This window comes from Microtus pennsylvanicus, chromosome 10 (genome assembly GCF_037038515.1).
Source record: "Microtus pennsylvanicus isolate mMicPen1 chromosome 10, mMicPen1.hap1, whole genome shotgun sequence".
NCBI classification, from domain to species: Eukaryota; Metazoa; Chordata; class Mammalia; order Rodentia; family Cricetidae; genus Microtus; species Microtus pennsylvanicus.
In genome coordinates this window covers 85,928,339-85,948,169 of record NC_134588.1, presented here as the reverse complement: position 1 = coordinate 85,948,169, position 19,831 = coordinate 85,928,339, and the positions used below count along the sequence as shown (strand labels likewise).

Below are 19,831 nucleotides of genomic sequence, written 5' to 3'. Positions count from 1 at the left end.
GAGAGGGGAAGGGGACTTTTATAGTAGCCACAACTCATTTTGAACTAGGAAATGTTTCTGATGAGTTATATAAAGGAGACAAAATCCTTCATACTTGAGTTTTTATATGTGTTTTACTTTAAAAAAAAAACGGTTTCTAATTTGTCATCCACGTTTTTGTGCCCCTGCACAGAATCCAAGAGTAGGATGGAAAGGCAGCAAATCTGTTTCACAGCAGATTTAAGACTTACAGAAAATTGCCCACGGAAGTTCATCACTCCTGTGCTTTCTCCCAAAGCAAGGAGTCCACACTGAGCTTGTCAAATATCTTCATGTTGGCTACCAGTTTGTATAGCAAAGGCTGCCTGGTGGGGTCACTGGACCTTATGGGCAGTCATGTCAACAACAGAAGTCGTGAGACTTGGGGATACCTCAGACAAGCTCATAAATTATTGCAGCGGAGAAAAGGTTCAAGATGGTCTGTTCATTTTCTCCCTTGCCTTTCTGTTTTGTTTTGTTTTTGTTTTTTATTTCACGTTGCTGGAGATCAAATCCAGGGCTTTGTACGTAGGAGGCAAGGGCTTCACCACTGAGCAACAGCTCAGCCCAGGAGGTGTTCTGCTCACTGTTTCGAGTTCCCTTCTTCCATGGATGACTCAGAGAGCTTTCCTTGCTCCCTATGCCCTAGCATCTAAGATTTTTGCTCCCCTTACATTTCTTGCATTTACGTTCTATTAGCTTATCATCTCCACGATGTCTTCTTTTGTCTATTGATATCTGCCAGGTATTCTTTGTGTGAATGGGAGAGAGACAGACAGACAGACAGACAGAGAGAGAGAAAGAGAGAGAGAGAGAGAGAGAGAGAGAGAGAGAGAGAGAGAGAGAGAGAGAGAACAGACAAGCATGTATAAGGAGTTCAGAGGTCATGTGTCTGCCTTAATAATTCCCCTCCTTATTTTTCATAGTGTCATAATGTTTCACTGAATTGGCTAGGCTGACTGACCAATGAGCAACATCCTACTTCTTCCTTCCCAGGGCTAGGGTCAAAGAACCACACCACCATGCCTGGTTTTTTAGGTGGGTGCTGGGGATCAGAACCCAGGTCCTCAAGCTTGCACCACAAGCACTTTACTTACTGGGCCATGTCCCCAACCCCACAAGCTAGTTCTCTGCACACAGCCAGCTGCTGTTGAGTACCCACAGAGGAAAGCCCTGCACATTTACCCAAAGTGAGCGGTGAAGAAACACGGGGAGGAGAGATGCTCCCAGCACTCATGGAAACTCCCAAGCAGATCCTGATTCGGAAATTTGTTTTCTGTGTCTTTTCACTCAGTCTTTGAATGTTAGCATCATTTTTGGCTTCTCACCCAACCCCTCCCTCTTCAACTTACTGGAACAAAGGGACCGCCTAACTTGCAGTGTTCCAAGCTTTCTGTCCTGCCTCCCCCAGGGCTTTCCTTCAGTTGCCCTCCACTCTGATCTCGAATCTCAGACTTCTTATTGTCTCCATGGGTGGACAACAGCAGCTCACAGCGGCCGTGACATGCGTGTTCTTTAATGTCCAGCCAAGGGTCTGTATCCATGAAAGGCTAATTGCCCACAACACTGGGGACTTGGGAGGCAAGGAAGGGTAGTCTGAAATGTGGTAATGAAAGGCCAGTAGGACCATCTCCTGAAGCCTGCCCACTCCACACCCTCCCATTGCGCCACCTGGAAACGCCCCACACTTTGCCGTCCTGCCTTAACTAAGCCAGTTCCGTGGACCAGACTAGTCAGAGGCAACTTTCCCCACCCTGAGCCCAGTTTGTTTCCCCTGCTTCACTGAGCTCATAATGATTGCTTCTGATGGCTTCTTTAACATATGAAGGTCACAAGGAATTATAACCCTTTTCTGCAAGGTGCCAGCAACTTCCGCTCCATCCCAGTGGTACTGGGGTACTGGGACTTTGAAATCAGCCATGTGGTTAAAATATTGAGCAAAGACTTAGATCTTGAAATGTGCATTTATCCTTTCATTTATTTTCTTAATTCATGAATTGACTGCTGCTGCGGATTCCGCCTGGACATCTGTTTTAGATGTGGGAAATTTTTAAGTTCATTCATCACTTGAGCTAAACTCACCATAGTGTGTCACAGAAAGCCTGCAGAGCGCCAGCTTACAGTAGGACAATTATCTTTTCCTTTGTAAATCTAATAAAAGATTGAGCCAAGTTCCACCCTGCTGTGGAGTGTATGTGCCTTGTAATGGGGGCAGAGTAGTAACTGAAGCCCGGATTATCTATATATTTCGGAAGAGATTTTAGAGTCCTCTACACATCGAGCCATGAAAATGATTCAATTGCCTGCTTGGTGCCAATGTCCATGACTACCGAATATATTCTAAAGACACAAAACGCTTGGCCTCCGTGCTAAAATAATGACTTACAATTAATTCCATGTGTCTCTGTGTGGGGAATCTGTGCAATACACTCCCTTGTTGTCACCTCTGAGGACATATTATCATATCTATAATTTTATGATGATTTCTATGAACTGGGCACTGGGCTACACAAATTACCCAAGTATCTCATTTAGCCTTCTCAATAAACTTGTGTTAGGCAATTACCATTAGGATCCCCATTTCAGAGATGACCAAACTGCGGCTTAGAAAGGTAAAAACCATATGGCCCAAATAATACCGCTATTCCTTTTCTCCACAGCTGTTATACAATGCCAGCCAAAGCAAATTAAAGGAGAAAAGGTTTACTCTGGCTCACAATTTAAACGGATATAGGCTATCATGGCAGGTGAATGAAAAAAAAAAGGAAAGGACATGACTGCTCCTAGGTATTATGGAAGAGAAAGTTTATTGCAGATAAAAGGGAGAGTATAACCAAAGACAGAGACATCTGGGAGAGTCCAGTGTGGACATGACACTGATCCTTGTGAGGGCTGGAGGGACTGGGGAACAGAGAGGAATCGTGTGGAGCATGTCTGGATCATATAGGGAGGAGAAGCCCAGCCCCCTGGACTGGGGAGTTCAGGGTAGGGGGTGGGGTATGCCAGCCAGGAGGACCCTGCTACAGGTAGGGGCTGAGGGATTCTGGGAGAACCCAGCTGCCAGATTCACTAAATAGGAGCCCCAGTAATTTGTCCCATGTATCAGGAGCTTGTATCCGAGCATGTATCACAGCACAGCTTTTTAGACCTTAATGGGGCAGGAACTGGAGAGCCAGGAGGGGAGGCAGGCAGTCTCTGGCTCTCCAGGCTCACCCGAATGGTCTTCTACCTGCTAGTTAGTCCCCATGTCCGAAGACCTCTACTGTCTCCTACACAGCATCGCCATGGGAATCAGGTATTCAAATACAGGAGCTTATGGTGAAAGGGACACTTCACATCCAACCACAACCACCGGCAGTGCCACACTGAATACATGCAGGTAAGTGTAGATGTTGGTTATCGGTTTTGGCTATGGCTAGAAGTCAATAGCAAATGTCCCTTAAGATGATGAATAATACAAAGTATTACTGGGCTGTGTCTAGAGAGAAACACTCATTCAGCTAATGCTCAGCCCTTAGGAAGGTCACTCCTGGAAGTCCATAGGAAAACAAGTTATGCAGTCCTGCACTGGAATATGTGTGCACACAACACGGGCTGGGCAGACAGCCTGCTTCAATACCCGTTCTCCTAACTACTATCTATATGACCCTAGGCAAGGCATGTCTCTGGGCATCAATTTCCTCCTCTGTTAAAAGAGAATAAAAATAGTATATGTCTACTAATATCTAGCATGGATATTGAGAAATTTTAGGTAAACCCCACCATCTGGATGTTTTAAGAACGATGACTGCTTTTGCTGCCCTTAGTCACACTAGACTTGATTTGGCTTCTCAGCTATTTCTTAAGCAGTAGAATGTTTCACTACTAACTTTTCATTCAGTGCTTTATATAGTATCTTCTAGTTCTTAACACTTAATTATATTTTATTGAAGTGGAAAACCTGAACAAGGAAGATTTTAAAAAATCCTTTCCAGTAAATGTTCAAAGATTCAAATTGAATGTCTCCTGGGCCATCAGAATTCCCTGGCAAGAATTGTTAACTTCCTATCTTATCATAGGACTCTTATATGTCCAAAAGAGTTTCAAAATCAAATCTTGCAAAAACGATCATAGCTTGCCGCCCAAGAAGTCCCACGGCAGCCTCTGAAAGGCAGGGGCTTTCCATGGCCTGAGACCTTTTGATCTCAGGGAAGAAGATGATCCATGTCCTAGAAACTGCCCCTTCTCCCTCTGGAAGCCACCGCTTTACCCAGAGAGACATCCGACATGGTACAAAGCCCTCACCAGTGTTGCTGATGAATCACGCAACAACGCGTTCTTTTAATTCTTTCATTCTATGGCCATGCAAAAGGCTCCAGGGCTTCCGGAAGCTCACAAATTAGCCACGGTAGAATAAGGGCCTCAAAAGGAGTTTGTTGTTTGGTGGTGGGTTTTGTTTTGTTTTTTTAAGATGTATGTATTTTCATTCTATGTATATAGGTGCTTTCCCTGCATGTATGTCTGTATACTGATTCCATAAAGTGCCTAAGGGGATATAAGAGGGCATCAGATCCTCTGGAACTGCAGCTTGAGGTGGTTGTGAGCTGCCATGTAGGCACCGTGAACCGAACCCAGGTCCTCTCTAAGATCAGCAAGTGCTCTTAACCCGCTGAGATCCGAGAAAGTTTTTAACTACTTCCTTATATGCTCAGTAAAATTTATTTGCCTTTAGTGTTCAGACAGTCATATTGCCCCTCTCCTATCATCTGGAAGACATGAGGAATGTAGCAGAGGTCCAGTCCCTTCAAACTGAGATGAAGATATATATGTCATCCCTGAAAAATGAACAAGAATCTTTCCCGAGGATTGCAGTGTTCTCCAAACGCTGGGCGGTGATAGGCTATAGCAGGAGTCTGGGTCATTTACTAGGAAAGAGTTCATGTGCTATTTTGTAGTGATATTTTGTTTGTGTTCTAACAAATAAAGCTTGCCTGAAGATGAGAGTGCAGAACTAAGCCACTAGAGGCCAGGGAGTAGTGGCTCACACCTTTAATCCCAGGACTCGGGAGACAGAGGCAGGCAGATCTCTGTTAAATCAAGGCCACCCTGGGCTACACAAAATTGATCTAGTCTATAAGGGAAACAGAGTTGACACAAAGGTAATCCCAGCACTAGGGAGGTGGAGACAAGAGTGACATAGCTGGTCAGAGAGAGGACTTCTAGGTGAGAGGAGACAGATGTTTATTGCAGTCTGAGGTTTGTCAGAGATGGGTGTAGTCTGAGGATGCAGTCTGCGGTTTCATAGAGACAAGATCGCCCCTTCTTGGTCTTAGGACTCGGTAGAGGTCTATTGGCTGGCTATACTGTTTCTCTCATCGCTAAGCTTTCACACCCTACTATCTGACTCTGGGTTTTTATTTTAATACCAATTAGAATTCATGCTGCACTATTTCTCTTGTTTCTCTCCGAACATAATCTTTACTCCAACAGGAGAACAGTCAGCAATTCAAAAATAAGCCACAAAAAAACCTTGATCTTGTCTATGTTCCTTAATAACTCAGCCTTTCTCTGCAGCTCTTGGGTCATCACCGGCTCCACACTCCCAGGCCTAACTTGATTTGTACAGCTCCTGTGCTGGCCGTGATTGAGAAGTGTAACTCCTACCATTCATCAAAGACACTGCTTTTTGCAACAGGTTGGAGACGATTAGGAACCTACAATTAGTCAAATGCAGAGAACAACGGCTTGAGGGGCTCAGTCCCAGTCGATGTGTCTGCAGAACAACTCCAACACCTAAGACTCGGGGAAACATTACAGAAGAACAATTGTATGAGCCAGAGGACAGAGACACCCGCTGTGTTCTAGACATGATAGGCAAGCTATATTTGAGAAACCTCAACAATATGGTTGTTTGAATAAGATTTGCATAACGAATACACCAGTTGATATACCAGTACAGACGGGGGCAATTTCACAAGATCCCACCCTTTGATGAAGACTTCCAGGCAATCAAGGACCACTCAGAAAGAATCTGTTTTCTCCAGTCAAGATAATTGATAGGTTATGTATTCTCCAATGGCCAGCCCTAAATACAACATTAAAAGAACTTAGGGGGGAGAGAGAGAGAGAGAGACAGAGAGAGACAGAGAGAGGGGGAGGGAGGGAAGGAGGGACACAGAGAGAGATATTAAAACAATCATAATTTAAGACAAGGTTATGGGTGGATTTGGACATGGGGCCAGTTGGAGGAAAGAGAGGAAGGGGTGAAAATAAAGTAAATACAGTCATATTCATGTGTAAAATTCTCAGAAAACTTAAAAAAAAATTCAGCCACCTTCCTATACCCTGAGCTGGATATATTGAGTATATTGCATAACTACAGGGCTATGATAGGACTTACGGCCTGGGAAAAGGTCTCTCTGGGCATCACATTGGTTATATATTTGGTTAGTTGGTTTTGGCCTTGAACACATGATATTTATTCTCTTGGCCTTGGTGTCCCAAAATAAACCAAAACAGGCAGGACTAGATAGCCATTAGGATCAGCTGTCTTCCGTCCATATGGCCTACAGTTTCTGTTTTCAATTTGGTCTTGTTTTAATAAATAATTATCAACAAACGGCCAACACTTAGTAATTTTTACACACCACATATGTATATAGCTGCATGAATTTTCACAAAATGATCATATCTGCGGACCCAGTGCATTTGAAGACACAAAAATCTACTTACAACCCAGAGGCTTTTTCTGCCTCTTCCAGTCACTTTGCGACTTGAGAAACCACTGTCCTCCCATTGGGGTTCTACCATTGGTGAATTTTGTCTGTCTGTTTATGCTTCACAGGGTTGTATACTCTTTTCTTTTTCTCCTTAATGGCTTTCATTCAACACGCCAGCGAAGCTCATCCCGCAGCAGCATGTTAGAACAGTTTGCTCTCATCTAATGCGCAGCACGGTGTGAACACGCCACTAGCCCAAGGCTTACTATTTGTGGTAATTACCAGATGTCTTCAATTGTAGCCTCCTTGTGTGGGTGGATACGGAATGGGATGGAGGGAGAGGATGGGGTGAACATGATTGAAATACATTATATGCATGTAGGAAATTCCCAAAAAAATAAATAAAACATTATTTAAAAAATATCCTTGAAATCAGCATGATGGCACAGGCCTACATACAAAGATTTCAAGTTCAAGGCCAGTTTGGGCTCTAGAAGGCCTTGTCTAAACAAACAACGACTCAAAAGCAGAAAACCTCCCACAATAGCTTCAACAAGACTTTGCTTATTGCCTCTTGAGACCATGGACACCATGTTTTTCCTAAGTCCTCAGGGAAGCTGAGCATCTTCTAAGTCTCTAGAGATGCTGAGTGTAAAGGCTGAACACACCAGCGTGTTATCAGACCTTTTGGACCACAGTGTCCACTAGAGCAGCGGTCTCAGCCTTCCCAATGCTGCGGCCCTTTAATACACTGGTTCTCTGCCTTCCCAAAGCTGCAACCCTTTATTACAGTGGTTCTCAGCCTTCTCAACATTGCGACCCTTTAATACAGTGGTTCTCAGCCTTCCCAGTCCTGTGACCCTTTAATACAGTGTTTCTCAACCTTCCTGACGCTATGACCCTTTAATACAGTGGTTCTTTGCCTTCTCAACACTGCGACCCTTTAATACAGTGGTTCTCTGCCTTCTCAACACTGCGACCCTTTAATACAGTGGTTCTCTGCCTTCTCAACGCTGCAACCCTTTAATACAGTGGTTCTTTGCCTTCTCAACACTGCGACCCTTTAATACAGTGGTTCTCTGCCTTCTCAACACTGCGACCCTTTAATACAGTGGTTCTCTGCCTTCTCAACACTGTGACCCTTTAATACAGTGGTTCTCTGCCTTCTCAACGCTGCAATCCTTTAATACAGTGTTTCTCAGCCTTCCCAATCCTGTGACCCTTTAATACAGTGGTTCTCAACCTTCCCAACACTGTGACCCTTTAATACAGTGGTTCTCAACACTCCCAGTGCTGCGACCCTTCAATACAGTTCCTCGTGTTGGGGGAACCCCAAACTGTAAAATTATTTCATTACTACTCCACAACTGTAATTTTACTGTTATAAATCTAACATAAATATATGATATGCAGGATATCTGATCTGTGACTCCTGTGAAAAGGTCACTTGACCCCCAAAGAGGTCCTGACCCACAAGCTGAGAAACACTGCACTAGGGTATACCCCTGAGGTTCCAAGTCCCTTTACCATGGACAAGTCAAAAAGACAACAGTGTTGCCCAATCTCATGACTGACTCTGCCAAGAAGCCACCGCACAGTCTAACCTGAAGAAGACACGCTGAACACCACTGAAAGAAAGCCCTTTGAGAGCAAGGAGAGGGCTGGAGGAACACTATAAGATGACCTTTGAAACCCACTATCGTTTCTCAGACTATTAATCTTGGGGAGAATTAACTAGGAACACTGGAAGAGAAAGAAACATTGTTTCATGCGGTGGTAATAAACAGGAGAGAGAATTTCAAGAGAAATTTGGCCACTTCTTTCAGAAACACGGAAGATTAAAAAGGGCCCCTGTGTTTGCAGAAAGACAAAAGTCATCATCCACATCTCTTGAGAAGGCCATGATGGCATAAACAGGATGTGACGATGCAGCCAGTGTGGACACCAGTGGGCTGTGCTGACCTGCCGACAGACTCTAGTGCATTCTCGCCTGGGCTTCCTGCCCCTGCTGCTCCCCTCCCCACTTTCTGAAAGGAACCACAAGGCTTTTCCCCAGATACACACCTAATCCCCACGATGTTCCCCACCTAAAGCTCATCATGACTCGGTGTTGCTCATAAGATCAAGTCTGGAGTCTTTTGTGGATTTTAGCACTTAGGCAAATGGGATCTGACTTCTGCTTGTCTGACCTGCTCATCTCTCTTGTACCTGGCTGAATGGAGTTTTTTATGGTTCTCTCTGTCTGGGTTCTCTGTCCATTTCAGGTCTGCACCAGCCATTTCTGCTTGCCTCCCGGGTCTCACACACCTGCCCAGTGTCTGGATAGGTTCCCGACAGTCTCTCCACGGTCCTGCAGTCCCTCTAACACTCAAATTACAGATCACAGCCTGGACCCCTGCTACAGATGCCTTGGTCAACACCTCACCTTCAAACCCTTAGCACTCCCTAGCACGACACTTGTCAGCAGAGCCCTATAGGGGACACCTGTGGCTGCAGCTAACAATTTCCTCTTGACAAGCCGTGACTGTACAATTTGGGGCATTGGACAATACCGCTCCTCAGTTCATGGTGGAAGGAAGGCAAAAGGAGAGTGCCTTTACCTTCCACCCTTCTGCTTAAGCTACTAACAACATTCAAAAGACCTGCTTCTGAGGAAATCAAACCTAGACAGCCTGTCTACCTCCCAGCTGGACTGTGAGCTCCGGGGAGCTGGAGGCTGAGACGGCTCATCTGTCAGTAGACATCATTAGAGTCTGGTGCCGCGCAGAGCCATGTCTGCTGGATGCATGCATGTGAGCCACTCAACGAACACTTGTCCTGCTGCTGCTTCCTATTTAGAATCAAAGAAGCCCAGCAAGGAACTCAGGCTGGGTTCAGTTCAAAGAGTGGACACCGTGCTACTGACTGTGTAGCCTGGAGCAAGAGGATGGGTAGAACATTTGAGCCCCGGATCTTCTTCTAGGCAGCAGGGGTTACAGGAGGGGCAGGGGAAGAGTCCCCAAGGATGGCACACATCTGTACATATGCTTGTGTGGGATGTTCAGGTGATTGTTTGTGAACAAATTCTCCCCACAGGTCTCGGAAGCACTGGAGGGAGGAGAATGATGTTCAAAGCAGGAGCGGGTAAACAGTCTTCACAGGATCAGACTTCTGTTTTGATAAAGATTTTAAATATCCAGAATGGAAACCAGGAAGAAAAATTAGGTTAAAAACTATCAAGACATAATTATTACATATAAATAGACATAAAAGAAGCAGTTATGGTTGCTTATGCTTCTTTACCCAGGAGCTCAGGGGGAGATCCTGAGATTAAGGCTATTCTAGGCTACAGTGTAAGACTCTGTTTTTTTTTTAAAAAGAGAATGCAAATAAGTAAATATATGTCAGGGATGTGTAGGTATCTATATCCCCTACACATATGAGAGCAAACATGTAATAATAAGTCATATTATGCATGAAGATTTTAAGTTTTTTTTTGAACTTGCTTTTAACAGCTCCAAACACAACCATGTAAAGACTTAGAAATGCTTAACACATTTTAGGATCAAACTAAGATTAACTGGCATCTCACTGTCTCAATGCTGCCTTTATTTGAAAGACTTGTAAAAGCTACATTAACCCACTAGATTAAAAGCTTCGACTATGGGGCCAATAAAAGAAACATAATAAAAATTATAACATGGTCTAAAACCCACGAAATCTTTATCTGTGACTGAGGCTGAATTAACTGAACATCTTTTGACACCTTAGGTTTAATAGACAAACTTCAGAAAGAGGAAGAACTCAAGTTCCTTTTCTTTCCCTTTATCTATAGCTGTTTTGTGTTCTAGGAGGGAGAACTCCGATCTCGGGAAGAAAGGAGAGTGTGTGAAAGTTTTCACCCCAAGCTCTCAAAGTTAGTGCTTGCAGGGCTGGGCTTTCTCTCTCGACCCTCGCCCACGACTGTGTATCTTATGTATCTACGCACATGGAGGACATAAAATACATGTCAAACAAAATAAAGCAAGTTATTAAGTACAACAAAACCCTAAATCTTAGTGGAAGTCAACAGATAAACAGACTATAACAGTAGAATAGTCTAAATACACAATGCATAATTCATGGCTAAACCGAGGCTGGGCTTGGGCAATATTTCACAGGCTCCCCCTTGCAGTGTTAGAGGTTAAGACTGGGTAAATTGCACTGCCTTTGCTAACTCAGCAAAACTATGGACAATTAAAAAGGAAATCTCCAGTCTCTCCAATAATGGGAGCAAGGCAGCAAGGCAGAGAGCTTAGACGGAGTTCTGTAGCTCTAGAAAATAGACATTAAACCTCTCCAAATACGAGGCCACCAATTGCCATACTGAGAAATCATCCTACAGTTGACAAATGTTCATGTGCTGCTTCTAGTGCTGTGCTGCTGGAATTAAGGAAGCTGATGAACCTCAGGCCAGCACCTCAGCATCCCCACCGTGCTCAATTCAAATAGGTCTCCAACTACCACTGCTGAATAAATGTCCTTGCGATTTCAACGTCTTGTCTACCAGCTACAAAAATGAGATACACAGGTCAAAGTGTGGCACATGCTGTTCATATGGCCAACTTGGCAGCGCCTAGAATCTCACTGAGATAAACCTCTGGGCATACTGTGAGGGATTTTCCAGATCTGACTAAGATGGGAAGGTCTATCCTAACCTTAGTGGCACCCCTCCGTGATCTGAGATCCCTGAGTGGGGAAGAAAGAACAAAGGCTAGCTGAGCTCAGCTCTGGCTGTTTCCTGCCTCTTGGTTTCAGGTACGTTGTGACCAGCAGCTTCTCACAGTCATGCAACCATGTCAGCCCCATCATGACAGCTTCCCTTTACACTGGAAGCCATAGCAAGCAAAAACAAACAAACCCTTCCTTACTTAAGCTGCTTTGATTAAATACTTTGTCGCAACAATAAGGATAATATCTAAGGCGGCACCCAAGAAACAGTGGTAATAGATAGTTGAATAGTAATGAACATACTCAAGCTGAGAACTGACAAGCCCTCCCATTTATTTCCTCAACCATAGACCAAGCTAAGGAAACTAGGAAGGCAAAGCAAGACCTTAGCAGGTAGCCAATGGCGTCAGTGAAGTGCTACGAAGCTAAAAACCAGCCTAACAGAGACCAAAAGGCCACATCAACGCTGAGATACAGACTAGGACATCTTTTTCCACACCTAAGAAATGAGAGCAGAAAACAATGCCACTACCCAGAAGCTGGCGCACTGGCTGGGAAAGCAAAGCGGAGGAGGAGCTATGTTCCTGATGCCATGAGCCTGTGCTTTGGGGAGGAGCCGCATCCGTCCTGAGCTGAGATCACTGGCTGAATTTTCGTGCCTTCCAGCACTTTACAAATACTTAAAATAGCAGGACTTACAAGAAAGACGTGGGCAGAAAAGAATATGAGAACTCCACTGTCCAGACAGGCACTGCCTTTTGAATGTGGTCTGGTGGTAACGACAGATCAAAACAGCCACGTGACATGTTAAGAGAAAGGTGTCTTTGGTAGGCAGTCACCACTGACTGACACGGCCTCAAAGTGAGCAGAACATACGCAGCTCTTAACAAATTCCATGGGGAGGTTGTCTCCACTAACTCTTTGAGAAGTTCTGAGAGATTTGCCAGCCTCCAGCCGGTTTTCCTTTGGTTAACTATACAACTCAAGTTCCTTTGACAGATTGGTGGTATAAATAAACAACAGGCCACTACTGTTAGTGAGAACTGTAATGTTCAAAACTAATCAGAGAATTAAAGTAAAAAGTCATCTCCCTAGACATATCAGCTAGGAGGGATGGCGGCATACCTTTCTTGAAAGCCTGTCTATGGTTAACCACCACAGCTCAGTCCACCATTCATGAATCAAGAGAGCAAGGGTGACAGAGAAACTTGAGTGCCAGCATCAGTTGTCACTAACTGTGGAAGAGGATGGTGAGCTGGTGGATTTAACAAGAACAGGCTGGGCACAGTCTGGGGGACAATTTGCCCAGTGCCAGGTTTCGGCAGCATAGACACACAAAGTAGAATTTCTTTCCAGGCCTATAAAATATATATTGAGAGCTAAGCCAGGCACCTTTCACAACATGGAAATAAAACCCCACACTCTCCATGGGCCTTCTCTGTGCTGCACTCTAATGACAGGAGGGCGCGAAGTTGGGAGTCGCTGAGGAAGACGGTTCTATGAAAACCGCATCTGCATTGGCTGGAAAGGGCTGGCGAGGACATCACCCATCATGTGGTTCAATACTCCTGTAAAAAATCAGGCCCCAGAAACTTTTGAGTATCCAGTGCCAGGAAAATCTCTATCTTCGCAAACCAGTCCACTTCCTTCTTTCCAGTAACAAGAATGGTACAATTTATTCTGTTGCCCTTTTTACCTTGGTTGCCAGGGATTTCGGGGCCAAACTGGATGATCAATTGCAATGATTATAATAGACTCTGTAGCTAAAAGAGTTATTTCCTTCAGGTTTTTTTCAGGAATTTTGTTTTCCACTTTTAACTTTGCTAATCACAGTCCGTATTTCTGAGTCTGCAGTAAGGGCACATGGTAAAAGCACACACGTGATGAGGGATTTAATTGTAATTTTAGTTTTCTTTACAGAAAACGATAAATTGCATATAAATCATGATGGTTGTAGACTTAAGGGTCACGTCCAAATAACACAATAAATATTCTTTCAGTAGATCTGAGTGAGCATAGATAGAGGTCGCATCTTTCTCTCTAGGGCTAGGTAGCTATGGCTACATAAGTTATGTGCTAAGCTGCCATTACACCTAGACACATTTTATTTTGCTTATGGATTATGACTTTGACAAAATAATACACACTTATTTATAGTTGGTGCCGTGCAGAAAATGAATGTCATAATTCTGTTAAGCTCGGTGAAGCTCACGGTTACTGTGAGGTCCTGAGAGCCGGCGCTGAGGGTTTGGCTGAACCCACGGACTCTCGGCAGACAATTCATTTCGACTGCATTCACTGGGTGTTTGAAACGGACCATCATGCCATTTTCACTTTGCCTCAATGTTTTCTTTTTTTTTTAAAGCAATACATATGAAATTAATGGTTGATTTGCTTCAAATGGTCTATTTTCCTGCCCCAAGCCTGTTCTATTAGCCAGCTTACATTAAAACATATTTTAGTCATATAGATTTTCCACTGACTAATAAGCAAAACACAGCTTTCCAAAATCCTAAGAAAAGTAAGTTAACCTTCTTTCAAATTGTTGTTTGAAAAAAAAATTCCACATACATTCCCAGGCTTGGGACAACCCGGAGAGACCCCCCGAGTTTTGAAAACGTATCCATTTCCTTGCGCATGGGGGCTCTACATCCTGGATGGTACAATGCACTCAGTCCCCCTGTCAGTTAGAATTTAGGAAGTCATTTCTCTTTAATGGTTGCCAGACCTCCTGGATAAGCTGGGGCACTTTGCTCTGCCCTAGGTCTCTGCTGAGAATGGAACCTTCCTAATTCCTTTCCCTGCACCTCCCCAAGAACACTGGGATCCTGCTGGCATGGAACTGTTTTGACCCTGGATCATACTGCTGTACCTTTACCGTGGGGTTGCTGCAATTTGGTAACTGATCCTTTCCTGGTTAACTCGAGTCAGCTCCTTTGCCTCATTCGATACTACCGCCATGCTTCTGTAACTCTGCCTCGCCACCCCCTACTTCTCACTTGCTTGACCCAGCTCCAAGAATAGCTGGGGAGCCTTGTTCTTCATCTGTGCACAGGACCAAGAAACCAAGGGGCCCACACAGGGACTGTGCATGTGCAGAGAGATCTACTTGGGAAAGCTACTCGATGGTACAAAAGCTATGTTAGCCCTCCAGGCAAGTGTGCATTCTACTTACAGCACCGGCCTCTTGGAGATGCCTTAGGATCAGGTATAAAGATTAGGCGGGGTACCTACTACTGCAGGTATTGTGCTAAGTGCCGGTTTGAGGTGAGAGTAAGCAATGAGCCTGCACTCATGAAATTTGCTTCTGGTAGCAGAGGGATCAGATGCTAAGTGAATATGTGAAAATTATAAAGTTACAACTTTTGGGAACTGCTGTCAGCTAAGTGGACTGGTGAGAAGCAGAACCCTCTGAAGTGGAGATGAATAGAGATTCAGTACACAGAATGACTCGCTCCAGAGTTTAGAACAGACAGAGGTCAAGAAACTAGAGTGCACGGACCCACCGCCTGGGTCTGTAATAAAAGTCTAATTGGAACCCAGCCACATCCATCTGTTTACATCCTGTCTCCCTGCTTTTATACTAATATAACAGAGTTCAGTAGCTTCAATAGGCACACACATCCTAAATAGCTGGCCCTTTAAGAAAATGGTTGTCAATTCTGAGCTAGAGTAACCCACAATAAATGTTTAAAACAAAAAAGTCATTTATATATTCTATTTTAAAATGCTCAAGAGAATAAATGTATACTGCATACCAGAATTCTTGAGAAGGAAATACTTTAGATTCTGTTTTCATACATGCAAAAGGATATTTAGGGTCAGTAAGCAAAGGGCTTTAGTCTAAGGAGATTGACCAAGGGCTTAAATGGAAAATCCTGGAAAACTTGAAAATGTGTACTATTATAAAATTATGATAGATGGGCTCAAAATATTTTAAGACTTTTCTGGTGTTATTTTTATTACTAGTGTGTGTACATTTCATACGTAAAGTCAGAGGCATCTGCTGCCAGCCTAAAGCAGGGTAGCTGCCATGAATGGCCTTAAAACACAACTGTGACTGCATTGCAGAGCTCCCAGAAACCCAGAAAGAGATTGAGATAATCAGAGAAACACCATACTCAAGCTCCAAATATGAGTCCAAACCAGAACTGCAAACTGAAAGGCCAAATAATATACAGGGTCACTCTGGGAGCAAACTCTAACATCATCAGGATCACTGAGGTACCAGCCATAGAGTAACTCTGGGAGCAAACTCTAACATCTAAAGAATATAACTTTACTGTAAGAAACAGAATAAATGAAACAAAAATAATAGTAATGCAGTATAGCAGGACTAATGAGCAGCAAGGAAAAGCATTTTTAAAACAATCTGGAGAAAGGGTAACCACAATTCTCTGGACCAGAGTTAGGGAAGTAATTCTAGACACAAAAGAACAGAGTTAAGCAAGGCTCCTTGGTAGCAGCATTTTCTCGGGTGGGTTCTGTTTGCTAGAGGCAAGCATGTCTCATTTAAGAGAGGTTTCCTGATTCGGCTTTAGCTGCAAAAACCTTGCAGCTCTTTTAAGAGGCCCCACCAGAAAACACTTGAATGGTGTTTATGAATACCCAACAGCTTGCTTCTTGGTGGTAGCAGGACCTTGAAACTCCACAGAGTTGTGGCAATAAACATGGCTCCCACCAGTACCTCCGCTATGAGAATAGACTCTCAGAAAGCTAAGAAATGGGGTGGATCCAGATGTCAAAGACACAGCTCGAATCCTAGCCACATTGCTTAGCAAATTAAAGACTCATGTGGTCAGAAAAAGAGAGATATACAGGAAAGATAGATTCAGATGAAAAAAAAACTTCTAAACAGTTTACAGTGTGTTAAAAAATATATGTAGGCTCGGGAGAGAAAAGAAAAAGAATAAAGTCCTTTAAAAAAGAGAGAGAGAAGATTAATCCAACCTATATTTTGAAAATGCTTTGACTTCAAAACTGAAGTCAATAAATAGGTTACTTTGGAGAAGAGGTTTTGCTTTTGTTTCCACAGGAAATGAGAGGCTGTGAATTTATTTTGGGTTAAGAAAAATCAAGTTTGATCAAGGAAGATCCCCTGAGAAATCTCCAATAGGAGTGAATGTCCCAGTTGTCTGAGTTCTACATCCAGAACAGCATCAAGATGGAGATGATCAAGTCTCATAGAATATTCCAGTCAGGAACCAGGCAGGAAGTACAGGCAGGTGACCAGACAGGAAGTATAGGTGGGGCAAGGGGAACAGGAAAATCTGGGAAGAGGAAAGAGTCAGTATGCAGATGTTACCCAGACACAGAGGAAGCAGGATGAGAATGCCTCACTGATAAAAGGTAACAATTCACGTGGTTAACACAGTCAATAATTATGGGTTAATATAGGCTGTAAGAGTTAATAAGAAGCCTGAGTTAATAGGCCAACCAGTATATAATTAATGTAGACCTCTGTGTATTTCTTTGGGACTAAACGGCTGTGGGACTGGCTGGGACAGAAACCTCTGTCAACAAAACGGAAACCTTTCTATAGATGCAGTGGGAACTAGAAAAACAGTGGAGAGAAAATAACATCAACCTAAGAATGGATGATTTGAGAGTGAAGTAAGAATAAAGACTATTCTAAATATACAAAATCTGGAAATGTTCATTGCTAAATACATTATATCAAAATTATTTCTAAGAACATAAAGAATCATACATTTAGAAGAGAAGCTTGACATAGAAGAAATGATGAACAAAGTAATTCTTTTGAATATTATTTTTTAAAAAGATAAACATGGTAGCATAGGTCCTAGTTTTCAGATGTCAGAAGCAGGAGGATTCCAAGTTTCAGGGCATTCATGGCATTCATGCCTGCATAGCAAGTTCCAGCCTATCAGTATATCAAGACTCAAGACTCTGGCTCAAAATTACATGCATATCACATAACACCCCCCCACACACACACACCTAGAGAAGTTAATGAATCATAAAGTGATAGGTTAAGAATATCAGATTGACTTTGGGAGAACAAGGGTTTGCCTTAAGTAGGATAGAAGCATTTTGCTGATGGATTTCCTACCTCTTCTCTCAGCACTTCATCAGAACCATAATTCTTGTGTGTGCCAAAAGCCTTGCATAGCATATGGAACCCTGTACAACATCACAGCCAGCTCCTGGAAAAGACTGACTGCAGAAGTAGTATATAAATGGCTCTTTTAGCTGGAAGTACTAGTTTGGTACCAGCTGAGTGACAACATACAAAGAGGTTAGGCTGCTGCCCCCATGGCAATTCAGAGAGTGCCTCAAGCCAGTGCATGGAACATGGTGTCATTTCCCTCCAGGATGAGTTCATAGACCATAAACAGGGCAAGAAGAGACTACTTCCTCACCCAAACACCCATAACTCACTGGAGGACTATTGTTTCCACTAGAGAGTAATGCTATGATACGATAGACTAGAAGCCAAGACTTCCCTGTGTTCATTCTAGGTTACTCATTCATTCTATTAACCCAACAATTATAAAGGAAATCAGCACTATTACCACTCAACAGGGATAAAGGTGACATGCACAACCCACAGATTCACGAGAATGCCTAGAAGTAAAATACATGGCCAGTGAAAAGAGTAGTCATAATATGTCCAGGTCATCGTGGACTGAGATGACCTTCACCATCAAGAAGAGACAGAAAATGGAAACTGAGATTATCCATGAGCACTTGTCCCTGGGTGCAGAAATGGGGATTAGAGCATTTTTTTTATTTTTGCATAACTTTATTGTTGTTTTGTTATTAATTCTTATAATATACATCAGATATGGGAGTAAAAAGGTTGTTTTTAATTTTTTAATTAATTAATTTATTTATTTATTAAAGATTTCTGCCTCCTCCGAGCCACCGCCTCCCATTTCCCTTCCCCTCCTCCAATCAAGTCCCCCTCCCTCATCAGCCCAAAGAGCAATCAGTGTTCCCTGCCCTGTGGGAAGTCCAAGGACCACCCACCTCCTTCCAGGTCTAGTTAGGTGAGCATCCAAACTGCCTAGGCTCCCACAAAGCCAGTATGTGCAGTAGGATCAAAATCCAGTGCCACTGTTCTTGAGTTCTCAGTAGTCCTCATTGTCCACTACATTCAGTGAGTCCGGTTTTATCCCATGCTTATTGAAAACAGCTTGATATTGGCATAAAAACAGAGAAGTCAACCAATGGAATCGAATAGAAGACCCTGACTTTAACCCACAAACCTATGAACACCTGATTTTTGATAAAGGAGCTAAAAGTATACAATGGAAAAAAGAAAGCATCTTCAACAAACTGTGCTGGCAAAACTGGATGTCAATCTGTAGAAGAATGAAAATAGATCCATATCTATCACCGTGCACAAAACTCAAGTCCAAATGGATTAAAGACCTCAATATCAGTCTGAACACACTGAACCTGATAGAAGAGAAAGTGGGAAATACTCTACAACACATGGGCACAGGAGACCACTTCCTATGTATAACCCCAGCAGCACAGACATTAAGGACAACATTGAATAAATGGGACCTCCTGAAACTGAGAAGCTTCTGTAAAGCAAAGGACACTGTCACTAAGACAAAAAGGATTAGAGAATTTTTATGTTTTAAATTGTCTGTAATGGTTAGTTTCTGTCATCAACTTGACACAACATTGTCACCTTTGGAGAAAACTTCACTAATGGGTTGTCAACAATGGATTGGCACTATAGGCATGTACATGCGAATATCTTTTTAATTAAGGCAAATGATGTGGGAAGACATAGTCCACTGCGGGGAGCACCATTCCCCAAGCAGGCATTCCTGAACTGTTTAAGAACAGAGACATCAAACTGAGCACAAGCAAGCAAAAAAGTAAGCACACACACATTTATTTCTCTCTGCACTTTATTGTAGATGTGATCTGAACGGCTGCTTCAAGCTTCTGGAACAATGATGGCTCTACAAGCATGACTATGCCCTGAATTGTAAATTAAAATAAGTTGTTTTTCCTCTAAGTTGCTTTGGTTGGGATATTTTATCACAGCCACAGAAATAAAATGAACACATTACTCATTATGCCTTTTCTCCCCTTTCCTCTCTTCTATATAACAACAAAAAGACAAAATGTATAATTGTTCTTGTTTGATATATGGTTTAAAATGTCATTATATCACAGTGACATAGCCCTCAAGGTGACTTGTAACTTTCCCTAGATAAAGACACAATGGATGTTAATATATCCTGCCCGAGTTTCTTTCTGACTTTTTATGATAAAATACACTGTCAAAAGCAAGTTAAGGGAGGGCTGATCTAGTCCACAGTTCCAGTGGAAAGCCAATCACAGGAAGAACACCAAGCAGTCAAAACTTGGTCACATAAAATCCACAATCAGAATGCAAAGAGGAATGAGGACATGTCACTCTCAGCTCCCCTTTTCTG

The 19,831-nt window shown here is 43.0% G+C and overlaps 1 protein-coding gene across 19 annotated transcripts in view; it reads right to left on the bottom strand.

Moving 5' to 3' along the window:
- Positions 1 to 19,831, bottom strand: part of Erc2 (ELKS/RAB6-interacting/CAST family member 2) — an 885,961-nt gene that overhangs the window by 247,362 nt on the left and 618,768 nt on the right. The gene's annotated exons all lie outside the window — the stretch shown is intronic.